The sequence below is a fragment of the Tyto alba genome, unplaced genomic scaffold, assembly GCF_018691265.1.
Source record: "Tyto alba isolate M040663 unplaced genomic scaffold, T.alba_DEE_v4.0 Super-Scaffold_33, whole genome shotgun sequence".
NCBI classification, from domain to species: Eukaryota; Metazoa; Chordata; class Aves; order Strigiformes; family Tytonidae; genus Tyto; species Tyto alba.
Window position 1 is genome coordinate 152,918 of NW_024881308.1, and position 24,488 is coordinate 177,405.

Sequence of the window (24,488 nt, forward strand, 5' to 3'; positions counted from 1 at the left end):
TCTGGAGCACACAGAAGGAGGTACTAGAAAAGAAGGAATCTACATTCAGGTTAGAAAGGACAGAAGATGTGAGCAAGAGTGAGCCAGGGCTCACTGTAAGTCTTTGCAGTACACATAGATGTCACTAGTAATTCGAACCCTTATGCAGTGTCCTGCAGGTTTCAAACAACAGGTTTGATGCATGATATCTCCAAAGCAATCAGCACAGGGAAGGAAGGGCAGGGGGTGGGGAGAGGCACAGAAAATCAGTATTGTAGACAAAGCCACTTGAGTCCCAACAATATCAAGACCTCAGTCTTAAGTCATGAGGTTTCTCTTAAGGTTTCTCTTGACATGATAATTTCCTGTAAACACTTGGTAAACAGTCAATTTCATGGACATTTTTATTTGACACAGCAGAAAAGGTTAGTAAACTGATGGCAAATGCTGAGTGTGAATCTAAAGTAACATTGCCATCAGCAGCCTGGAGTGCAGATGCTATGTACCCTGTAAATCAAACTAGCAAAGACAAAAGGAAGGTTCATTCAAGGATCCTCAGGAAGGCTCACTGTAGGTAACAGGTTCTCCTCTCCTTGCTCTTTCTCAGCTGAGACAAGGCCTACTATAATACAGTTTCCCTTCCCATCATTTAATGGAGATGCTGCTGTAACTGGATCTGACATTGCCAAGAAAGAAACCAGATGTGGGTAGCAGGCAAACTGCTCTGGTGCTTTATACCGTAAGTACATACAAAGGGATAAACAGATAAATATACACACACAAACACAATTACATTTAATTAGTAGCAGACAACAAGCAATTTGAAACTTGCTCCTCTTGCCCGAGGGTGGCAGAGTTCAAGTCTTGCTACAGTTCCCTTGTGCCTGTAAAAAGCAGATGTGGGAAACACATCTGAAGCATGAATGCTCAAGTGGAGTCAGGGCTCTGGAGTTCCCTCTGCCAGTAAAATGCCCCTCTGGGCATGACAGTCTTCAGCATTTTGAAAGAAAGGGACAGGTTATCATCCAGGAGATTTTAGCTCCTTTTCCTTAGAAAGACTGAAGAGTATCACAAAATGCAGCATTTCTGTCTGATGGCATTTATTTTATCTGAAGATATTTTCCAGCATTCCTTGGCCTATTCCAGTGTCAAAGACTGATGGCCAATTCTGTGGAAACATTATTGTCCTGCCATTGCCAAACCACAGCTCCTTGAATAACTAACTTCACATCCTAAGATCTAGTGTTAGGTATAAACTGCTTCTCTGATCCCTTGTGACCACCACCATTTGGTTCTCCTGAACCCCTTGTATGAGCCTGATTTGAGTCCCGATGGGAGATGGATATCTGACCCCTGAGTGGACAAGCACGAAGACACCTCTTGTGCCTTACCAACTTTTTTAGGATAACATCCCTGCCTTTGTGCTTCCAGGTGATGGCAGGAGGCAGTGAGCTGACCATATCACACACAATCACAGCATCATCCCCTTCCTTGAATTCCTGAGGAGCGGGAGCATTCTTGGTGGCATCATTTGAGCCTGTGCTCAGCAGCTAAATGCCACGTAGTCACTCACCCACCCTACCCCCCACGTGGGAATGGGGAGGAAATCGGAGGGGCAAAGGGAGACTCGCGGGCTGAGATAAAAACAGTTTAATAACAGTAACAGAATAATACGGTGTCAGCAGTATAAACGGGTAATGTACAATACAGCTGCTCACCTCCAGCCGACCAACACCCGCCTGCTCCACGTTAGCGATCCTGAATACAAAGGCACCATGGCCACACTCCCAGAAGTGAGAGCCCCTCCCACCTCACTCCTTCCTTTATACAGTGATCATAATGTCACATGACATGGAATATCAGCCAATCCCAGCTCAGCCCTCCAGCTGTGCTCCCCCCCGCCACCACACACAGGCAAGGGCTCTCGGACCTAGAGAGCCTCTGGAATCTCAGTGTGCTTCAGCACTCCTCCAGCTACCAAAACGAACATGAACTCTATTCCAGCCCGAACCAGGACACTTGGACATCAGCTTTTCTGAAAACAATGGAAGGAGAAAGTCACTGCTGCTTTCTCGGCACACCTTAAGCTGTGCTCCTAACTCAAGCCTGAGGAAAGCAAAGAAACCCCAGAGGTCATGTTCTCTAGAAATCTTCTTGTTCCCAAGGGGAGGATAAAGGTGTGCTTGACTCAGCGCACTGCAACACAGGAACCCCATTTTCCAGCATGCCTCCCAGGCATATCAGTGGGCCAAACCAATACTCTACTTAGCTCACCAATTTGTCCACACTGCAGAGAGAAAATGTGAACCCAGAAGTGCTCAGCTTCCCATCAGGAAGGGGAGGAGCAGCTATCATGGCTCTGCAGGACAACATTCTAATGGCTTATTATAGCCCTTCTGGATGCATGATCCTCTCTACTGACTGCTAGACTAATCTTGAGGAGACATTTTACATCAGTGAAGGCCATGATGCTCTTGAAGGCTTTTGAATAACAGAAAGATAAGGTCACAACAGACCTTGAAGGTTTGTGAATAACAGAAAAATAAGGTTTGGGGATAACAGAAAAATCAGAACGTTATCAGTGAACAACAGAGGACTTTGGAAGAATGCCTGGAGCAAAAAAGTTATTGTGACAAAGGAAAAAAAAAGACATGCATAGTTAAGCTAGCCAATTAAATGTTAGAATAGGTGTGTGAGTAATGTATGTTAACCAATAAGCACTTATGTTGGGGATATTGACAACTTCGTAGGGGGATAAAAATGCAGCTTTCTGAATAATAAAGGGTCTTTGATTTTAACATTGGAGTCCGTGTTGTCAAACTCCTCATAATCTCATAGCATGTCTGCCATCCACAAAAGCTGCTCTCTCTGCTTACTCCTCCAAGACATTTATGATGCCCTAGAATATTCTCCTTCTACCCCTTTCTCTCCTGTCTTTCAGAAGAATTTAAGCAGTAGACATGCTGGTAATGCCCTGAGAAGCCACAGTCCTTGTTCTCACTTACCCCTCAAAACCAAGAAAGGAGAAGGATGCATCTTCTTAACATCCCCTTCCTTTTCACCCTCCTTCTTCCCCTTTAAAAATACCCTTTTCTAGGAAGGTAAAAGAGTTGCCTCCCTAATCTTGCCTCATACATGTGCAAGGCAGACCAGGAAATAGCCTCAGAGCCACTCTCTTATGGAAAATTCTCACACTGATGGTGGCCTTGGAATCTCCCTCCTCCATGCTACTGACAACACATTTATAGATGCCAGCAATAATGCTGGCGTTGTAGATGGTGAGAGTGGAAGAGAACTCATCATTTCACACAACTGAGATGTGCTGTTGGTTTGGCACCAGCTTCTCACCGTTTGGGGAAAACTAGGAAATGTCTTTGTATTTGGCCTCCCCTACCACAAGGGACAACAAAAGAAAACAGAGCAAACTGAAATGTGTTCCCAACAAATCTGCACAGAAAGAATTAAATACAACTAGTAGCACTGATCCAGGGGAAAGGCTCCTGGTACCTGAGAAGCAAGCAAAGAAAATTCTCTTTCACAGCACTGTGAATGTTCAGCTGCTGTCCTGTAAAAACGATATTAGGTTGATTTTATAATCTAATGGGGTACAGTCTTTTTAGCCCAGAATGGCTTTCTATGCATCCTGGGATCCAGTGTCCCTGTCCCTCCACTATGCAGATCAGTCAGAGAAATAAAATGGTCTTCCTGCTTCAGGTCCATCATGTTTTCAATAAATACCTGTATTTGCAGGCTGGGCTACTTTGCATACCAAAATGATGACATTGCTTACCAGCATTTCTGCAGTGCTGGAACTGACCAGCTTAAATATCCTATCATATCCAGTGTAAATCAGAATTATGATTAATGGTTTCAGGATGTCTCTTTCTTGCAGCTCGCAACCACATCTCTCAGTGTGGCTTTGTTATTTGGGACAAACTTCTATTGTTGGAGGGGCTTTCATTAATCCCACAATCTTCTGAATGCAAATATCATCACAACAGCACTTGCTCAGAGTATTCCATTTTTTAAAAGCACTGACATTAACAAATTACTCTGCAGTTAAGCACTTCTGGATCAGACAGACCCATTACTTGTCCCAGTCAGTATGCTTCTGAGGAAGTGTGGTCCTCTGATGGCATTTTGCTCCCAGATCTCACTGCAGCACCTATTTGCTCTGTGTCATGTTTTAGGATGCTATCATGTTAGTGCTTCCACATTAGAAACATTCCTCCCATTAGAAACAAGGCCAGCTGCTTTCAGGAGAACCTCTGAGAAGGACACATAGAGGCTAATCTGGAAAATGCCATAAAATTGTAACACCTGCTTTGGGGCCTGTGAATTGTGTCAGCACTGCGCCACATTGTGCAGAACAGCCTGGGGCAGTCTGGGGGCCTGAACAAACAGTAACGTGTCACAAAAAGTGCAGGTTTTCAGCAACGTTAAAATCCTTAGTTGCAGAGATAACAACTCTCAAGTTGCCTAGCACTTAAATTACTGCTGTTAGTAGTTGTCTAGAGAAATAACTTTCAAAAATAACAGGCTTAATTCTAAATTCAAAAGATCAAAGAGCTGTAGAATGATGCTATGGCATGATGCAAGGTGCCATTGTTGTGGCTATTGCTCAAGCTTAGAGACAACACTTCAGTACCTGGTTTTTCATTTTAAAATCTGTTTGTTGGAGCTGTTTTCTGTTGCTAGACCTCAAGGTAGAATGTATTTACTGTAGAATGCATTTACTATTTACAGCTTATGTTGCTTTTTGCTACTCAGACTTGAGAAAGAAAGAGGCCTATGAGAAAGAAAGAGCAAGATATCCTGCAGCTAGACCTGGCACTGGAGATTTTATCCCAGAGTAAATACACTGATTGACCTTCCCAGCAAATCCAGATAGAGACAACTGATGCCATAAGCCATCATTCACCTTGACATAAGAAGAAGAAAGATTCTCCAGCGCTGATCTCCCCCTGGCTTGGAACAATGTACACTTGCGGGGAGGCTGGAAAAGAAATGAACATGCAGAAGATGGTTAGAAAATAGGAATGGTCTTCAGCAAAAAAGCTTTTCCAGCCTTTCAATCCCCATGGCTCCTTTACTTGTTCAGTGGAAGAACATAGGGTAGAGCATTCTTAGCTTCATAAGTGTTGCTCTTTATCAGTATTTATCTGAATGTACAGTGCCATGGACCTCTGAGGACCCAAAAGAAGCTGCTAACATCGAATTTCTTCCAATCCTTTATAAAACTACATGGAATGATATAGAAAGGGCTGATTTATGTTCATATCTCTTACCATACTGCAATACTAGGGAGCACGTTTTGTGTGCACAGCAGAACATCAAGCAGGCTGTAAGGACTCCTCTGAATTCAAACTGGAACAAGCTCAAAGGCCTATCCTGGCAGCAAATACAAATTATGTTTGTTTTGGAGACTTCTTGCTGCTCTATATGATGCCATATTCATACAAGCCCCAGTTACCAATCCTCACAAATGCAGAGTGGAAGTCACTGGCATACTCTGGGTCCTTGATCTTCCTTGATCTCCTACTCTGATCTTCCAGTCAGAAACCTAGTCCAAACAGCCAGAAAACTGCAGATATTTATGGTAGACAGAGCATACCTGGATTAGGAAAGACATTTCCTCCAGTATATAAGGACTACTGACATTTTGTGATTTCTGCCTTCACAGTACTGGCTGAGACTTGCTTCCAAGTTCATCCAAACACTTTCCACCTAAATTGTTCCTACTGCAGAAACAAAAAGATTAGCAATATTTTAGTCTCTTCCACAGTCTTCTCATGGAATATCATCATTGCTTTGGCTTTGCTGTTAGTGGTTATTAGTTGTTGTTTTCTTGATTTTTTGTTTATTTTATTTTATTTTTAAATAAAAGACTAAAGGTGCTTTGGCAGCAGAGATGGAGTGGATGTTCCACAGACCTGAGTGAAGCATCTATTACATGCTTGTCTGGAATTGAGGGAGCCTAGAGTCAGTGAAAGATACTGTACCTTCTGTGCTCCCTACCACTGAATCCACCACAGCCTCAAAATGAATTATTTAAAAATAATCCAAGTTAGATAATAATTCCAGAGACAATATTTGAGGATACTGTTGCTGAAAGAAAACAAAATGATTCTCAGATGTTTTCAATCTCCCTTTGGACATCTTGATTTAACTCACGTGTCTCGTCTGAGGTACCCTCTAGCCATCCTTGTAATTTTCAATGAAGTACACACTGCCCTTCTAGCGCCTGCATTCAGCCTGTTTTATTTCTGGGTTATCTGATTTCTCTTAACTTTACTTCTTTAATGTCATTCAATCCCAAACAGAACTGCAAGTACAAAGAGCCAAATATAATAAAAGGCTAAAGGTTTATTAGATTCAGTGCAGCAAGGACTAAATAGCCTACTTTTATATGCACATTTTAGTTGTTGCTTTTCTACAAATCTTTCCAACATCTGAATTTTACATTTGGAATCATATTCTGGGGTGGTCTTCCTGGGAAAGTCTCTGCTGTATGGAAGGAGAGATCTTAAATCCTCAATTCCAGATCTCTGAGTTCCTCTGGACAAGATTTCTGCTTTGCAGTACTATCTAAAACATTTACCCTTCTGCATTACAATGGAACTAGATTTGAGCATACACAACATTACAAGCTCAGTTAATGTATTTGGGCAGAAGCTGCAGCAATGTGCAGTGATACAAATACTCCAGAATGACCTTACAGTGGTTTCCAGTATGAACACTCCAGAAGCTGGGTGCATCAGCAACAGACAGGCACTTTTTAATAGTGGGACCTTGTAGGAGACTGTGTAGGACTTTGTCTCAACATCGCTGCTGCACCACTACCACTTTCTGGCCCCCGCATCCTGTTGGTGCGACAGAGTACGCCTTGAAGGAGATGGGTAGTCCCCGAAGAAACCACGACGTCTGCCCGAAGCACAAATAACAACGTCCCTGGCAGTGCCAGCCAGACTGCACCTGCGCGCGAGCCGGGTCGGGAGGAAATCGAGGCAAGGAAGATGTGCAGAGGCTGAAGGCACCGCGGGCCGACCCTTGCCAGCGACACCACCATGAACACCTGGGCATGCGCGCATGGAGGTCCACGGGGCGGCACATATTACAACGAGCTCCGTGGAAATGGGCGGACTTTTCCGGGAAATCGTGGGGACTGAGGCGATAAAAGGACTGCGTACTCTGTACTGGTGTGCGTGTGCATCGTTGTGAGTTGTTGTGTGCTGTCGCTGCGTACATGTGTGTTGGTGAGTGCAGTGTGTTGCTGTGTGCGCGTGCATGTGTGTGCGTGCGGGCTCCCAAAACATCTCTCTTGTGGACTTCGGCGGAGCTTGGAGCTTGGACCATCATCAATTGCACCGAGACTGAACCAACGGGACATCGCGGGCTCGTGGTGGTGGTGATTAATCTTGCCGCATCTCTACCGCTTTCTAGCTTAGGGATTCTGACTTTCTCTTCCTTTTTCTCCCTGTCCTATCGCTCTTATCAGCTGCTTGTTTAATAAAGATCACAAGGTTGTCCGGCATCTGACCTCGTTTGTGTCTTAATCTCACTCTTGGGATCATTTAAGAACCCTCCCTGATGTCAGATCGGAACATCCCCGATACCGGATCAGGACAGACCTTTCTACAGTGTTTTCAAATTATCAATTAAACTGTCTTTTAGGATCTTGACTTTAGCATGTGAGTGACAGCTCCTGTTTAGAAATTAATTTTACAGAACCAGGAATCCTTAGTCTCACCCAAATGAGAACAATTTCTTAAGGAACATTTAGAGCTCTCGGGTGAACAGCTAAATGTCTGTTAAAGTTCAGAGGCTCCCATAATTGCTGCTGTAAAAGTCTTATCACCTTCACTCAAAAAGTGAAAAAGAAAGGCCAGCACTGACAACAGAAGTCCAAAGTTCGGGTTTTTAAATCTGTATTCAGATATTTAAATTAAAAGTTGGGCTTTCAAGAATAACCAACCTCTCTGAGCAGCTCTCTAAGAAGCAGGGCAAGTCTCCTACCTCTATACCTCAGCACATCTTAGGAGCCTACATTTGGAGTCCCACTACTGAAAAAAAAAAAAAAAAAACAACACTTTTTTTCCTCATTTATTTATGAAAGTGAAACTGATTGGCATTTAATGGACAAAGGAGAAGAAATATACCATTTTGGAAAGCTCACCAGAAACCAAAAGCAAAAAGTCAAAAATGCTGACTTCATTAAACTATCTTGTTTCAGTACAGTAGGGGACAATGAACAATCCCAGCAAAGCAAGTTAGCCAAGATGAAAGCTAAGGAGGTTTCTGGCCTGTGCTGTGTATAGACCAGTATGACTGCTTATTTTCTGATTTGAATTACATTGGTACTAAACAAGTGAGAAAGTAAAGCACACCTCTCAATTTTCATGTTCATATACAGCCTTCCACAATGCATATCCAAGCATGCCCAATGCCTTTTTCTCCTAGCAACACCACTGCCTTCTTCATAGCATAAATTATGACCCATTAGACAGAAAACATAATTGGAATCCAGCTTTCCTCCAGCTATAGCTTAATGCTGCAGCAGGTCTGGAGACTAACAAGTCCAGGTCAAGTATGAATTTCAAGAGGCCAACAGAAATAGGTTTTATTTTGAAACTGCAGCCATTAGCTTACAGAAAACAATCGTCCTGGTCTATTCCTCTACCCCATGTAGCCAGAGCACTTCTCAGCAACTGCAAATGCTTCATCTGTCACCCTCTGTGTTTTCATGCTGTAGTGCATGAAAATCCTTCTCCCACAGCAGCTAATTCTACCTCCAGACCACAGAGGCATTAGTCTTAGTTGTCAAACACACCTGGGTTTTTAAGAAACATGCATTACTTCAGAAATCAAAACCTAGTTTGTATGCACCAATGGCAACATTCCTTACAGTACTTTGGAAACAGACATATGGACTACGCAGGTTAGACATGAATTATATAGCTAGACACAGCATGAAGGAGTGCTGCCTGTTATCATTAAAAAGGACATAAGCAGTAGGATTTCTCATAAGATGTCTGAGCACATTTCTTTAGCCAACAACCATTCTGACACAGCACTTCATAAGTAAACTGGAAGCAATTAACTGGAGCCAGTGGAGCTCCACAAAGGATATAGAGCAAGGTCCATGCCACTTTCCTAGTTTTACTCACACCAGATTTTAGCAGGCTGTGCTGATAATTGCTAGTATTCCATCTCAAAAGACTGGGATACAGCAGTAAACAGAAACACCCAGCCAAGATTAAATTGAAATCAGAGCTTGCAAGAACTCTGTGCTCTAGTTCTGGCTAACATTTGTATGTATGGCTATGTATCTCGCCTAGCCAAGAGGGTTTCAGAAGCAGGGGACATTAAAGCATCCTTTGACCTCTTGAGTAACATCAAAGAGCTTATTACAGCCCCTCCTGACCTGTCCAAGACACTCTTGTGAGCCCTGTGCTTTTTATCAACTGGGAACACGATGAAGTTGTGATTGAATTCCCCCACAGCACTGCCTTAGAAAACCAGACCAGACCAAGGAAGGCCGTTTAGATTTGTCATCAATTTTCTTTCTACTCATCCAAGCACCATTAGCAAACATTGGGGTGCTAGTAAAATGGCTTTGAGCTAATTGAGATCTAATACAAATTCATACCTTTTTATTTTTCCCTTTTTTTTTTTTTTGCCACACTACACCATATAAATATATAAATGGACCTCTTCAACACTTTTGAAAGTTGCTGCATGCTGGGAAGGCAGTGGCAAAGGCGGGGATTATCATGCCTTTCATTCCATTCTCAGGTGCTTTCTGTTATAGCTAGAAATGAGAAAAAAGGCTCTGTGTAAAGCATTGAACTTTTCATCACCCCAGAATGCAGCATCTGTGCTCTACCCTACATCTTTTTTATGTACATCAGTGCCACAGCAGATGCAAAGAATAGGAGGAAATCACACAACCGGGAAACATCTTACTGTAAATATAGCTGACAGGACCAGCAAGAGATCTGAGCCCAGGCAACCATGTCCAGATCTCAAGAATCTCCTTTATTTTTTTTATAAGGGCTCAACTCCTGTGCAATTAAATGATAGGAAAGTTTTCAAGAGAATGAAACCTAGAAACCACCCTTGGGACACAGGAAGGCAAAACTCTTTGGAGTCTTAGAAATGAGAGAAGAAATTACATCCTTGCCTATGCCTCATTCAGTCAGTGCTCCCTCTGCTCTACCAGGTGCAAAGTTATCATCAAGTCTCCTAATTACTGGCTTAGGTAATAGAATTTCTGGAAAGGGCAGTAATTCCTTCACCAATAGTCCTGTGTGTCAGCACAGTCCCTTCAACCATGACATGAAGAAGGCAGAAAAGAAACCTCCTGGTATAATTACTAATACTGTAAATGCACTTTTCAAACCTAGCAATTACCATGACACAGAAACTGTGACCTTGTGAGTAGTAGAAATGAGAGAGCCACTATTAACTAATCTACTTCACACTACACTTCAGGTTTTTTTAATCTAATACCAGGAACAAGATGCTGAAGTACCATGTGAGAGGATCAGGTAAGTCAGATGTGCACTGTGTATCTTGTGACTTTTCTTGAAGAAGACTGCTGAAACATATAGCAATGTCTCTGCATCACTGACAGCTTAACACCTAATTAATCTTTTTTACAAGAAAATACTAACCTAAGAACAGACACTTCCTACTAAGCAGACCTCATGAGCCAACTTGAGCAGGTTTCATCACAGAAACCTCTGACACAAACAGAAAAGTGGTGTGATTGGTGCCTCTGTACTAAACACAGTAGATTCATCATTGCCTTGTTCAGGTACTAGCAATCCATATGCACTGTTACATACTCTTTCATCATATTTAAAACATGTTACCTCTGTGCAGCATAGAAAACAGCTGGGATACCCCTCAGGTACCTCTTTTCAAGAGGCTCAGTAGTGTACTCTTCATACTGCTTGAAGAAAACCAACAGAACCTAGTCATCTACTGCATATTAGGAAATGGGACTCATCTGGAAGGTGCACATAGGTAGCTGTGTGGCAGATTCCGTGCTACAGTCTTGTATCCCAGTGGTACTTTCCTCACATGATCATGGTTCTGGGTCACTATCATATTGCTGGGACAATCTGGGTATTTTTATTTTAAGATGCTCTCCCTGCTTTCACCTCTCCTCTAGCATTCATTTACTTCCCTCCAAGGAGAAGCTATAAAAACAAACATAAGAAGACCTCCCCTCCAATGCTTATTCTAAGGGAGAGTGAGCTGACACACATGACTCCACACCCTTTATACTTGATTTACCTTACCCCAGAAGAAATGCATAAGACCAGTATCATTCAAAAAACTGCTGTTGTCAGAAGCACTGATTTGGTCTTTTGAAATGTCAGTGTCCTGTTGAATGCTGCTATTAAACAAGGTGACAGTCACTGCCAGGTGGTGCTATAGCACTAACCTGGTTTGGGAAATAATTCAGAATATCAGTAACAGTGCTAGGCTGGGCCTGGAGTGGCAGATTGGTGTTACTAGAGTATGCTCTACTTTTGAGGGTACTTGCTGCTCTTGTCTATACTGCTCATTCAGTGTCCTGTACAGAAGGTTAATTACAGATCTTCTATTCAAGCATGGAATACTTTCTCTTTATTTCTTTCAACCCAACAGGGACACTCCACAGAGTTTGTATCATCTCCATATCTACATTGGATGTAACTGAAAACACACAGGCACAGCTTTAAATGTACATACTGATACTATGTGAGCATTCTAGACCAATACAAAAACCATTTATCTCCCACTGCTAAGCTGACAAAAATGGGGGATCCTTAGCAGCAGCAGCTTCCAAAATAGTATCCAATACTTGCATTAACCTCTGTTAATGCTGGGCTGGGCCAAATCGAGTGTCTGTGTGTTCATGTATGGATAGTGCAGTGAGCGTGAGAGAGAGTGTGAGTTTGAGTGTGCCATACTGGGGCTCTGTGCTTGCTTTCCCTTTGAACAAACACACTCGACAGCCAGAACTAACATTGAAACATAGCATGTGTGAATGCCACTTAGAAGGTGATAAAACAGAAGGCTGTTGCTTGGTATAACTATCCTCTTGCAACTTGGTTAGAGCCCTAGCCAAACTGATTGTGATTGTGTTCACATGTGCTCCCTCCATGGATGGTATGGGGAGTGGGAGTATGAATGTGTGTGTTTGTATCTTCCTGTATGGATGGTGTGTTGACTGTGAATGTGAGTGTGTGTGAGTTTGCATTCATGTACGTATGTTCGTTCTTAAATGTCCTCCTCTTAGGTGTCTTTTAGAAGACTCCTGAACTTGCAGAGCTGTACAGATTATGTTTTAGAGATTGTTTGTCATGCTTCTTGACTTTTACACTTTACTACTCCAGAGTATGTTGTTAGCAAGGCTGATCACCATTTTGACTCAGTGTGTTTCTTGAGAGCTGCTGCTCCTTCTGAGCTTTGGCTTCCCTTATTTGATCCAGCTGAATTATGTTTTGTCAAAAACTATTCTTGCCAGATGTTGCTCTCAAGAGCTTTTTGTTGTCACAGTTTTGGACTCTTCTGTTCTATTTTAGAGTCTGACTTTGATTTATCCTTAAAATGGAGCATATTTATTTTGGACTGCCAGCAATTGGCATAATCAGAAATATATGCTTGTTCTCCTTCTTGAAGATACATACTCCATGTCCATCAAAGTAGTGAAATCCTACTGTTGTGGGTTTTGTTGTTGCTCCAGTCAGTGTCACAGATTAAAGTATTAGCACAGTGATAATTTAACAACAAAACAAAATTTATTAATAACTAACAGCACTTGATCATTAACTGGTTTAAATACATACAAAATAATTCAGGAAAATGTTATAATTAAAAATAGTGACTTATCTACACATTCTAAGATGACAAGATTCACTCTAACTTACTTTATGGTATCTTAAATCAATACATATATACATACACAAACACAAAACATGCAAACACACACACGAGACAAAAGTATTCAGATCCAGTAGAATATGTACCCATACACACTAATAGGCAGAGAGTTGGAGAAACTAGCTCATAGTAAAAGTTCCCTCCTCGAGTTTAGAGCAAATACTCACAACGCCTTGGCATTCCTCCATGGGCGATAGTTGAGACTCAAGCAGGTTGACTTCGCCCTGGCCTTCTATCAGCTCTGACAGCAGACAACACCTTATGGTTTTTGATACCTGAGAGGCATCCCAGCTCAGGGGAGATGCTGGTCACAGGCTCACTGCAATCCAGGAGAGCTCAATGGGCCTCACTTGGAGTCGCAATTTATAGGGCCCAAGATAACTGACTTTTGTCACATATTTTCACTCAGGCCCAGCTCAAACAATGAAACATTCTGGTATCTTCCAGCAGTTGCACAAGAATTTGATGAATGTGCAACTCTGTTATTGTTCTCATTTGATCACATCCCAGGTACAGGTATGCCAAGCTGTTAGATGATGGACTGTTATAACCATTTTTGAGAGATAGGGAGGGACAGGAGCCAGGCTCATTAAAGGGGCACCTTAATGTTCTGATTCACTGCCATTAGCAGTCCTTATCTCTCCAGGTTGACATATAGCCCGGGGGAGGTGGGTAGAATTACACTTAGCATGAAGCAGCCCAGGGAGTGAGAATTGCACCAGCACACTCGAGTGCCCCTTTACCCTGAAGGTATCCTGATTGCATCCCTGTACTAGTGAGGCAGTGCTGTGTATTGGAGGAACCTGGCACACAGGACACCGTGTTAGATCACGGAGGTAACTTCATCTCCTGGTTCCAGAATCCTGAGTGTCATATGCAGCAGTTGGTTGAAGTCTATGGATGTAACAATTTGCCTTTGCAGTACTACAGCTTCCGTTTTAAAGAGAGACAACTCATTTGGGCAACTGCCTAGTTATGCAGCAATGCTTAGGGAAAAGTAGCAAGTTTTTCTCTTGAACTTCCAACAGCTTAAACTGAAGGCTACATGTCCCTCCTTTCAGGTAGTCCTTGTTCAGATAAAATCTAGTTCAGATTTCTTACAAATGCTGCTACAAGCATGAGATTTTACTATATGATCTGATACATTTCTTTAGTCCCCTTCAAATATAGGGAGTCTGGAAAATTACCTACCTATACTTACACCATAAACAGCATTCAAAAAGCCATGAGTTGGCAAGGGAAATACTCTTAGTCAGACCCTCTGAGAGCAACTTGGAAATGCTGATGAGCTAAGGGTAAGGGCTGTGAGCAAAAGCTGGACTTTTGCTTGTTGACACAGATGTTGTGGGCATAGCTACCCGTGTGTCATAGGTCAGACAATAGCAATTTAAGATTTGGCTACTGAGATCAAATTTAGCTGGGCTTTCTGTGATATGCTAGCGGTAGTGGTCGCAATCGCGAATAGAACTTATCTACACAAAGCAGAGAAGCAGGCACTTCTTTATTCCAGCGCTGGGGAACACGGGGGATAGCTCCGCCAAAGTCGTGTTCACCAACAGGTACAAAGCACAACATATTTATACACTTTTTCAGCAGAGCCATGGTTACATAAGATCAGCAAAATTCATAAAGTTTAATTTGACCTTAATAATGATTGGCTCTCAGTTACCTCACCTTACCCGTATTCCTATTCTACAGAAATCTTTGGTGACCTTTACTGATTGATTTGAATAGAATGGGGGGAGGATAATGATTAGCATATTCATGTTATTTCCTGGAAATCACTATCATATGCAAATGTCTCTAATGCATGCATAGCTATATTGGACAGGGGTCCTCTGGTGGTCCTCGATAGTCATCCTCACTGTGTCCGCTGATTGAACTTTATTCTTGCATATGCTCGTTTCTTCTTTGGCCCATCTTCCCAACCAAATCCAGTCTCTTCTGGTACCTATTGTTTCAACTCAAGGTCCATAACCAGTACCCATTGTTCTGATTCAGAACCCATGACAATTTCTGTAATCAAGGCACATACCATACTAGTTACCTATTCCTAAGAGCCTTAGCATACCTTATATTCTCATAGCTGCTATAACTTCATTTTAAAATAAAAATCATATTTTAAACTAAAATCCAAATAATATTCTAAGATTCAAACTATTTCATTAGCGTAACTGCAACACTAGGTCGTACGTAACGCCTGGGCATTCCCTTGGAGGGGCCTGTATTGCTATTTTAAATGGCAGAAATATGCTTTCTGTATACAAGTTTCTATACAACCCATTTTCTGTCCTCAGAGGTAGGGATGTTGAACCACTTCTTACTGGAATAACTCCCTGTGGGTGTCAGGAGCAAGAAACTAATTTTCTCTGTATTTTCAACTTGTAGGTCAGTGAAGGAGATTCTGGAATCCAGCCTCTTCGAGGCTCAGCAGCACTTATCTCAGTTGGAGGTCACCAGGAATCAGCTTGAAATCCAACTTCACACAGTCATGCAGGCCAAGGAGGTGATACAAGGTGAGAGCATCATGTACTTTGTTTCTGGTGATCCCTTTGCCTAGGGAAGATGGTATAAAAATAGCTCTCTGTCCACAGTGCCTCTGAGAAGTGAAGGAGCTGGAGACAGATCCCTCATATGCTGAAATGAAAATAGCTTAAGGTTAGTAAAGTCAGAACCACTGTGTAGGCACTGAATCTTGCCATTTGTCATGTTTGCAGGGGAACTGAAGTGCTTTCTATGTGAGCTGGAATCAGAGAGATCTCTAATGAGGCAGGAATGGGAAAACATGGCACAACAGCTCTTGTGGACAGAACAGCAGTATAACAATACCCTCAGACTTTGGCAAGCTGATCATGAAGTGGGAATAAGCAAGCTCCTGAAAGACCTGGTAGGAAACAATACGCTTTTGAATTCTTCAAGCCAGCTTTGTGGGCTGGTTTTGGAAGAATAATAGCCTGAGTGTGTGAAATGGCAGCAATCATCTGTTGTAGGCCACATATTGCTGGGCCAGGCAGCAGAGCCAATGGGCTCATGCTTGAAGACATGTGAAGACCCACAGGACTCTGCTAGGACAGTAAATTCAGGCACAGATTCAGTGTGGGCCTAAGACAAGTTCAATCAAAGGTTGGGTGGTCCCCACTCAAAGCATGACAGCAAAGGGGTAGGATCTTATCAGACTCCTGCCTATCATGAAGTAGACTCCTATCATTGCTGTCAACTGCTGTCACAGGAACTTTGTTTCTTTCCTTCTGTTGTTTCATGGTTGACAGAGGTATTCTCTTTGGGCTTAAAGCTTATGGAACAGGACTCTTCCTGGTACTTCAGTTCACGGGCTGTCTTGTGACTAGGGCATCATGGTACTGGCCTTTTTCTCACCCTGTAGTCCATCTGCATTTTTTCATCGATGAGAATGGAGTTGAGCTTTGAAAATAGAGATTGAGAATAGAGAGATATCCCAAGGCAAGAGGTGCCAAAAACCAATAAACCATCAGAGAGGGGAAGGTAACATCTCCTTTTCTTTCACCTGCTGATCCTCCTTGATTTAGGGAGGGCACAAAGCCACTAATGTGCACTGTTCAGGTTTGTGGGAGGGATGAAGTTTCGCATTTTTTTGAAGAGTTTGGCTGGGACTCCATCTTGGAAGTCTTTTTGTCCCCTCATCAGGCAAGTGAGTGGGAAGGACACCATTCAGAGCTACAGGAGATGCTGGAGCAATGGGAAAAGAAGACAGAGACAGAAAGGGAGCACAAGAAGCTGCTTGATATGAAGCAGAAAGTTTCTACCATGCAAGCTCAACAAAAGGAGAACTAGAGTCAAAAATGCCAAGCAAGATGTAAAAAGAATTGTGAAAGGAGAATTTGTGTGTTTTTTTCACTATTCGGGGCTCCTTATTGGTAGTGCTTCTCTGGACAGTGTCCATCTGGGTAGAAGTGTCTCTTAGATGCATCTGTAAGCAGGAGTGATGCCTTAGCAACCATGAGACCTTTGTGCCATGAGGCACAGGGCCTCTAATGTGAGAGGCTACCAGTGTAGGTTTAAGACAGGCAAAAAGAGTGTTACAGTCCTGAAGGGAACATAAACACCAAAAATGTGTCTCACAATAAGTGAGCTCATCAAGGAAGCCAACTGCACGGCAAGGATAGGGCTGTGGGAGATGGCTGGGTATAATGTTGCTAACTAGGTGCGAAAGTCACTGTTGAAAGAGAAACAGGGCACAGCAGAAGACAAGGGATACCCCCACCATCCAGGTGAGACACTTGAGAAATGCCACACATTTTCCTGTTAGATGACTAAAAGTTTGTTGAAGATTCAATCACAGTTGGACCATGTTTATACTGCCAATCTCACTTAGGAACCTGTGCCACCAAGTGGGCAGATAATGACCTAGAAAACCAGGAGCACAGTGCTTTGAGAATGTGTGAGCCCACCAGTCTTATCACACAATTTTTTTCTAGAAAGTTTAAACCCATCTTCTCTTTATTTCTGTGCAGGTCCTTCTAGAAAAGGAGCATGAGAAGAATGCATTATTACAGATGCTTCTCCAAACTCAGGGAGAGCTAAGAGAAGCCCGCTAGCAGCCAGAGCAGCTCAGGCAGGAGGTGGAAAAGAAGCAAAGGAATGGACAGGTAAGTCTGACTAGTAGGGTGGGTCAAAGAAACAGGCCATTGGCAATTGGACATAAGATGAGAGATCCAGGTAAGAGAGTGAGGGGCAGTAACAAGGACATAAAACATAAGCCCTGTGACTGAGAAGGCAATGGCTACTGCAGGAACTGAAAGCACAGAGCCTGGTAAGCTCCAGAGATCAGCAACAGGAAGGAAGGGTTACAATGGAAGCAGAGCTGCTTAGAAGAGCAGAAAGAAGTGGCTGAATGAATGTGATTTTGAGATAGAAAGAGAAAAAAGTTCGACCTGATGGCAGGTCCCAGTAGCTTGCTCTCCATTTGTATTTACAGAACATCACAGAAAAGCTGCAAGCAGAGCTGCAGGAAACTCAGTAAGATCAATGCAGTGGAGAATGGGCACAAGGAAGAAATCTAAAGAGTCAAAGAGGAAATTAATACCCTTCTCCAGCAGAGGGATACTCTACAAAAACAGGTAACTAAAACAGCAATAGCTACTCCAGTCATCAAACACGTGGTCTCTCCACTTCTTGCTTTTCTATAGCAGAGCAGCAGGCTGATGGGCTAATCCCTCTGCCTGCCATCATACTGTCGTCTCTATCTCAGCTGGGCTGAAGGAGACTTATTGGCCAGCTGAAACTCAGCTGCTGCCCTGGACAGATGGGCTAGTCCTTTTGCCTATTTTCCAGTAATCATCAGAATGGATTTCTGCTGGTCTTGATTTTTAAGGTGTTTTTTCAATTGAACATAGTAATCCACTTAGATTTTTAAACAAGTCGTCAGTATCTCTTCTGAATTTGGTACCGTCGTGATAGGGTGAAATTTAAAGTCATACTTTCTCTTTCCTCAGAGTATATAATATAGCTGACAGTGACAAGGTATAGTCTTTGACTGCTTTGTTATGTTTTACTTGAGGTGGAAGAGTCAACATCACAGCTAGCAGCCTCCAAAGAGCTGCTAAAGAACAAGGCTGTGACTCTACATCAGGAGTTGGTGTCTTTGGAAAGGAAACTCAAGAGCACTTAGAAGCAAAGAAAAGATGTCTTGGTGAGGCTGTCAGATGCTGTAAAGGGCCATTTCCTACATATTTTTTGTCCTTCTGTTAATAATTCTAAGAAGCAACTTCCTGTAGTGGAGAGCTGATTTTGGGTTGTCCAAATGTGAGAAGATGCAGAGAAGATACTGGTCCAGCCCAAATCTGAGAAGATACAGAGTATGTAAATGATGACCAAGTTTCTTCGTTTTCCCCTTCCTTCCACTCATCATTCCTTGTTTCCCAGACCTTTGCTTTCCTGCCAGGCCATGTAGCTGAATTAACAGGTTCATCACCTTGGGTAAGAGAAGATGGTCCAGAAAGGAGAGATCATTAAGATGACCGATGTCACAAACTGTGTGGAGAGACCACTACAGGAGCAAGAGTATTATTAATATCAGTTTGTTTTTTGGTTTAACTTTTCCAGTTGCGTTCTTCTGAATAAGCAGGAAAAGATGCTGTAGTGATATAAAACTCAGTTATGATTCAGGATGTTTATTAGCCTCAATTCTGAAGATTTCTGCTCTTAAAGCTTTAGTCAAAGTAATTTTCAAACTTGTCTCTATTTAGACTGCATGGTTTGGGTAATTTGTACCCAAATCTGTATTTAGATTTCTAAATATCTGGATCTGGAAAAAAGGGTGAGAAGACAAATCTTGCTAATAATAGCAAGCAGTTCAACATTGCCTATCTGAGTGGGGAAAAAATAGAGAAATTTGAGAAACAAAAGTGGTGATCCAGATAAGTATGTATGCCTGCAAGGGGAAAACTAGTCCTATTTTCAAACACAGAATGCTAGACTGTGATCTGACCATTATTCCTTCAAGAAGACACAGTGGGGTTCTGGAGTATGGTACCATGAAAACTCTACACAGTAGAGGTCCAAAAAAACCCCCAACCCTGAAAATGGGAAATGAAATGTTGAGGTTGTTCTCTCTTCCATTCCTCCCTAATAGAAAGAACATCATCATGCCACTGTCTAAATCATGCTTAGTCTGGGCTTTAAATCCTGGCTGCAGTTCTGGTGGCTCCTCCCGAAAAGAACACACTAGAGCTAAAAGAGGTTCAGAGAAGGGCAAAAAGGAAGATAGGACTGGTTGAGTAAGCTGGGAAAGACATAAACTGAAGGGTGGCACAGGAAAGGTCTACAATATCCCAAGAGACGGGGAGAGAGGAGACAGCCCTTGGCTATCTAGTACAAATCTAGTAAGAAAAGCAAACATATATAGATGGAATTATTGAATCTTTTTCTCACTGTTTTGCAGCAGGAATGGGACAGACTGCAAGCAGTGAAAGAAAAATTGGTATGGGAGATAAATTTCTTCAGGAATCAGTCACAGCCTCTGAAACTCAAGCAAAATCACCAAAAGATATGAATCACTGTCTGTAAAGGACTTTGTCAAGACTGTGGTTGCCTTAACAGATGTCTGTCTCAGCATTGCAGGAACATCTTACCTCAATGGATGTCTGTCTTACCATCACTGCAGCGTTACGCTTCAGCATCTGTCTGACCACAAAAACACACATCTCCTGTTTATACCCTTACCCTGGCACATGCGCCCAGATCTGGGGACGGGCTGGAAATCCCTCATAGAGGCGGTATTGGGCATGTGCACCACTGCCGAGTGGTAGGTGAGGCTAAGCAGAATGATTCTTAGAATATGCTAAACAATTCTCGGAAGGAGCGATGACACCTCAATAAAAGAACCATGACGACCAGCATCCAATGGAATTCCCCACTTGACATGAAGTCGATTCAGACTGACGGGACGCCACAGCTCCATGGTGGTAGCTATTGCACTCTTACTCTCCTTTTTTTCCTTTTCCTTCTCTCTCTTTCCTGAATCTACGTGAATGTTTTTGAAACTATTAAGCTTCTTTGCTTTACGGCATCTGACCTCATTTGTGTCTTAATCTCACTCTGGGAATAAAAAAGAATCTCCCCAGACCGGACCATTCTGGGTCTGGATATTTAATTGGTGTCATGGACAGGATTCCCTGAAGTGAGAGTGCCGCGTTTTCACTCACTTTCCTCTACGTGTGTACCTCTCAGGGACGTAAGGAGTGGACCCTTTTTTGAAATTTGTGCGTATTCTTTGTTGAAACTTACATGTGTGACTCTCTGAGATGACCACTCCACCTTGTTGACACGAGTGAAAATGTTTTGTACAATCTCTTGGAAAACATTGCTCGCCCTTCCGTACCAGGCATGGATTGGGAGCAGAAAAATTGGTATCATTTTCAGAGTCTGGTGGACCAAATCAGTGCTTTATAAAAGGATGCCAAATCACGGTCCGGAAAGGGAAAATCAATCATTTGTGCCACGTTGGGTGCAAGCCTGGTTGCAGCCATAGAGATTTTAAAAGAATAATTGGCAGGGGAAAGAACTCAGGTAAATTACTTGCAGTCTGTTTTGAAAGAACACCTCCTTGCGGGTGAGAAGAATGTTAGACCTCCTCAGAAAAAGAACGAATAACCCAGTCAGGAATTAGAGGAGGCGAAACTAAGATTGGACAAAGTGGATGTTCCCACTAGTTTTTTGAGACCCTTGGTCAAAACTGAATTCAAGTATGAGGACAATTGGGATGAACTTCCTCAAATTACTACCAAAGAGATTCCATATTCAGCTACTGCACTAGCTAAATTGAAAAAAGATTTTGTCCTTACTTCTAAGGAGTCAGAGACAGAATATGTTTGGAGAGTGTCATTGTCTGGAGGGGACCAGATACTGTTAAGTGAAAAAAAAGCCGAGGGCTATTGGGGGCCTGGAGTGTTTCTAACCACCAGCAACCATAGTGCACCCTGGTCCCTAACCCAGAGGGCAGCCTATTGGGCTGGAGGACTAAATCCATTGGAAAGGGGAGATCCCCTTGCAATCGTGGGAACGATTGATCAACTAGTAGAAAGTGTAAAAAAGGCAGCATGTTTGGAAATGATGTATGACCGGGAACTTAGACCTAGACCTGAATCCCCAGTGATGATACTGGTCGATTCTGAATGAATGACTCCTCTTATAAGAGGACTCCTTGATTCCTTGAAACCTATTGGCATTCAATTGCAAGGAAAAATACAGGTGATGTCCCAGGGGGATAGGGCTATCGCCACATTAGAAGAAATCGTGATACCTAAATTGTCAACCTCAGGAAAAGAAAGTAGGACTTGGGGAGAGGTTGCTCAATAATTGATTTATTATTGGAGAAAATATGGCCCTGTGGCCACTTCTCTCACCAAACCAGAATCAAAAGTTTTAAGACACACAGAAATGAAATTTCCCCGGAATAAAAATAAAGAGACATTCCCTATAACACCATCCAGTGGCAAAGATGTAGGGAACAAACGCAATAATTTGTGGACCATGGGATGGTGAAAAGGCATTCCCCGAGAACTTATGAATGGGTTGCTGACAGAAAAATTGGAAAAATTAGTGCTAGGATGGCCTGAAAAATCCACAAATCAAGGTTGAGAATCTTACCCCTAGTGCTCCTTTATTGGATCTAACCACCTCCCACAAGCTGCCGGGAAACTAATCCCTTCACCCCCTTGTAGTGAGCGGGGAGGCTAAGGGTGGATATACATTAGAAGGCTCACTGAAAATCACAAAGGTGATTTATTGATTATTTGCTTTGTAGAACCTAGGTTAGTACCCATAACATTTTTGGTAGACACTGGGGCCCAAATTTCAGCCCTTAGAATGGAAGGTGCTATACAAAGCGGCATCACCTTGTCTAAACGACAGATGTTTGTTGCAGATGCTTTTGGTACTGTCCAAGCACAAACATTGTCAATTGTTGGTTTATGGTTGCCTGGGGAGGATGAAGCCACTTCAGTAACAATGGTTGTGGGACCGTTTCCACTTAATCATTTAGGACTTGATGTTCTGAGGTATAAAGTGTAGATGGATTATAAGGGGAGAAATTGGACATTTGGTGTCCCATAAATTGACATACGGCTATTACATACCACACCTTCACTTCCTCCTTCACAACTGATGAATGTCAAACCTTATCCATTGCCTTTAGGGGCATGAGAGAGAATTACCCCAGTATTGGAGGAACTGAAGGAACAGGGAACTGTAGTGCCGGCCCATTCCCCTTTCAACTCTCCCATGTGGCCAGTTCGTAAACCGAATGGAAAATGGAGATTGACTGTAGACTATCGAAAACTTAATCCTAATTCAGGACCACTAACAGCTGCTCTACCCAAACATTGCTGAACTCATAACATCCATCCAGGAGCAAGCCCACCCCATTATGGCAACTATTGACGTCAAAGATATGTTTTTTATGGCTCCCCTGCAACCCGAGGACCAGGAACGCTTTGCATTCACTTGGGAAAGAGAACAGTTCACTTTTACATGCCTTCCTCAGGGATATAAGCCTTCCCCTACCCTAGCTCACCATGCTCTAGCGCGAGAATTGGAACTGATTCCTTTGGAGAAAGGAGTAAAAGTTTACCAGTATACTGATGATGTCCTTAAAGGAGGAAATCAGATAGACAGGGTTCGAACAATGCAGGACAAAATTATTTCACAGTTAGAAGGCTTAGGACTGAAAATTCCTCTTGAAAAGATTCAGGCACTAGCAAATGAAGTCAAATTCTTAGGGATATGGTGGAAAGGAGGGATGACGTATTCCTCAAGACACCCTTTCTACATTGGACCAGATAAAAATGCCTGAAACAAAGAAAGAACTACAACGTGCATTATGATTGCTTGTTTTTTGGAGAAAACACATTCCTGATTTTTCTGTCATTGCAAGACCTTTGTACGACCTGTTGCAAAAGGGAGTGTTGTGGTACTGGTCCCCACTCCACGACAAAGCCCTGCAATTACTAGTGTTTGAAGCTAAAAACTATCAAGCTATGGGTCCAATCCATCTGTTTTACCTAATCCAAATTGAATGGGGACTTGCCCTGTCAGGTTCATCTTTGACAAAAGGGGCCCAGAGGACCCACTCAACCTATAGGGTTTCATTCTCGAAGCTTTAAGGATGCTGAGAAACAGTATTCTACCTGGGAAAAAAGTTTGTTTGTGGTTAGCCTAGCCTTGCGAGAAGCTGAACGCACCATATGTAAACAACCAATTGTGCTTAGGCGTCCCTTTAAAGTAATAAAACCTGTACTGGCTGGGACACCACCCCCTGACAGGGTGGCACAAAGAGCTTCAGTGAGAAAATGGTATGCTCAGATAGAACATTACTGTAATATCTTTGGAGTTTCAGAGGGAGCAGCCAAAACCCTAGCTATTCAGGAAAGAACTGCGTTAGATACTGAAAGTAGTACAACTTCACCTGTGGTGAAAGTTGCCCCCCGTTTTCAGAACAGCTACAGAATGTATGGTTTACAGATGCCTCTGCTGAAAGAGAGGGCAAAACATGGAAATATCAAGCTGTTGCCTTGCAAATAAAGACCAAACAAAAAATCATCACTGATGGGGAGGGTAGTGCTCAGGAAGGAGAACTGGTAGCAGTATGGAGTGTGTTTCAACATGAGGCAAAATCTACTTCTCCTGTCTATATCTATACTGACTCTTTTGCTGTCTTCAAGGGATGTACTGAATGCCTTCCATTTTGGGAACAGAAAGGGTGGGAAGTCAATCGAGTACCTGTATGGCAAAAGGAAAAATGGCAAGATTTATTAACTATTGCAAAATAAGGAAATTTTGCAGTAGCATGGGTAGCCTCCCACCAAAACAATCAAACCCCAGCCAGCCGATGGAACAACAAGGCAGATGAGTTAGCCAGACTTGCTCCCCTTTGAAGTGATCCTAGATCAGAAGACTGGGAAAGATTATTAGAATGGTTACACCTTAAAAGGGGGCATGCTGGAGCTAAGGATCTCTATCAAGAGGCCCAAACTAGAGGCTGTCCAGTTACTCAAGAGGACTACTACACCTGCATCTCTGCTTGTGAACAATGT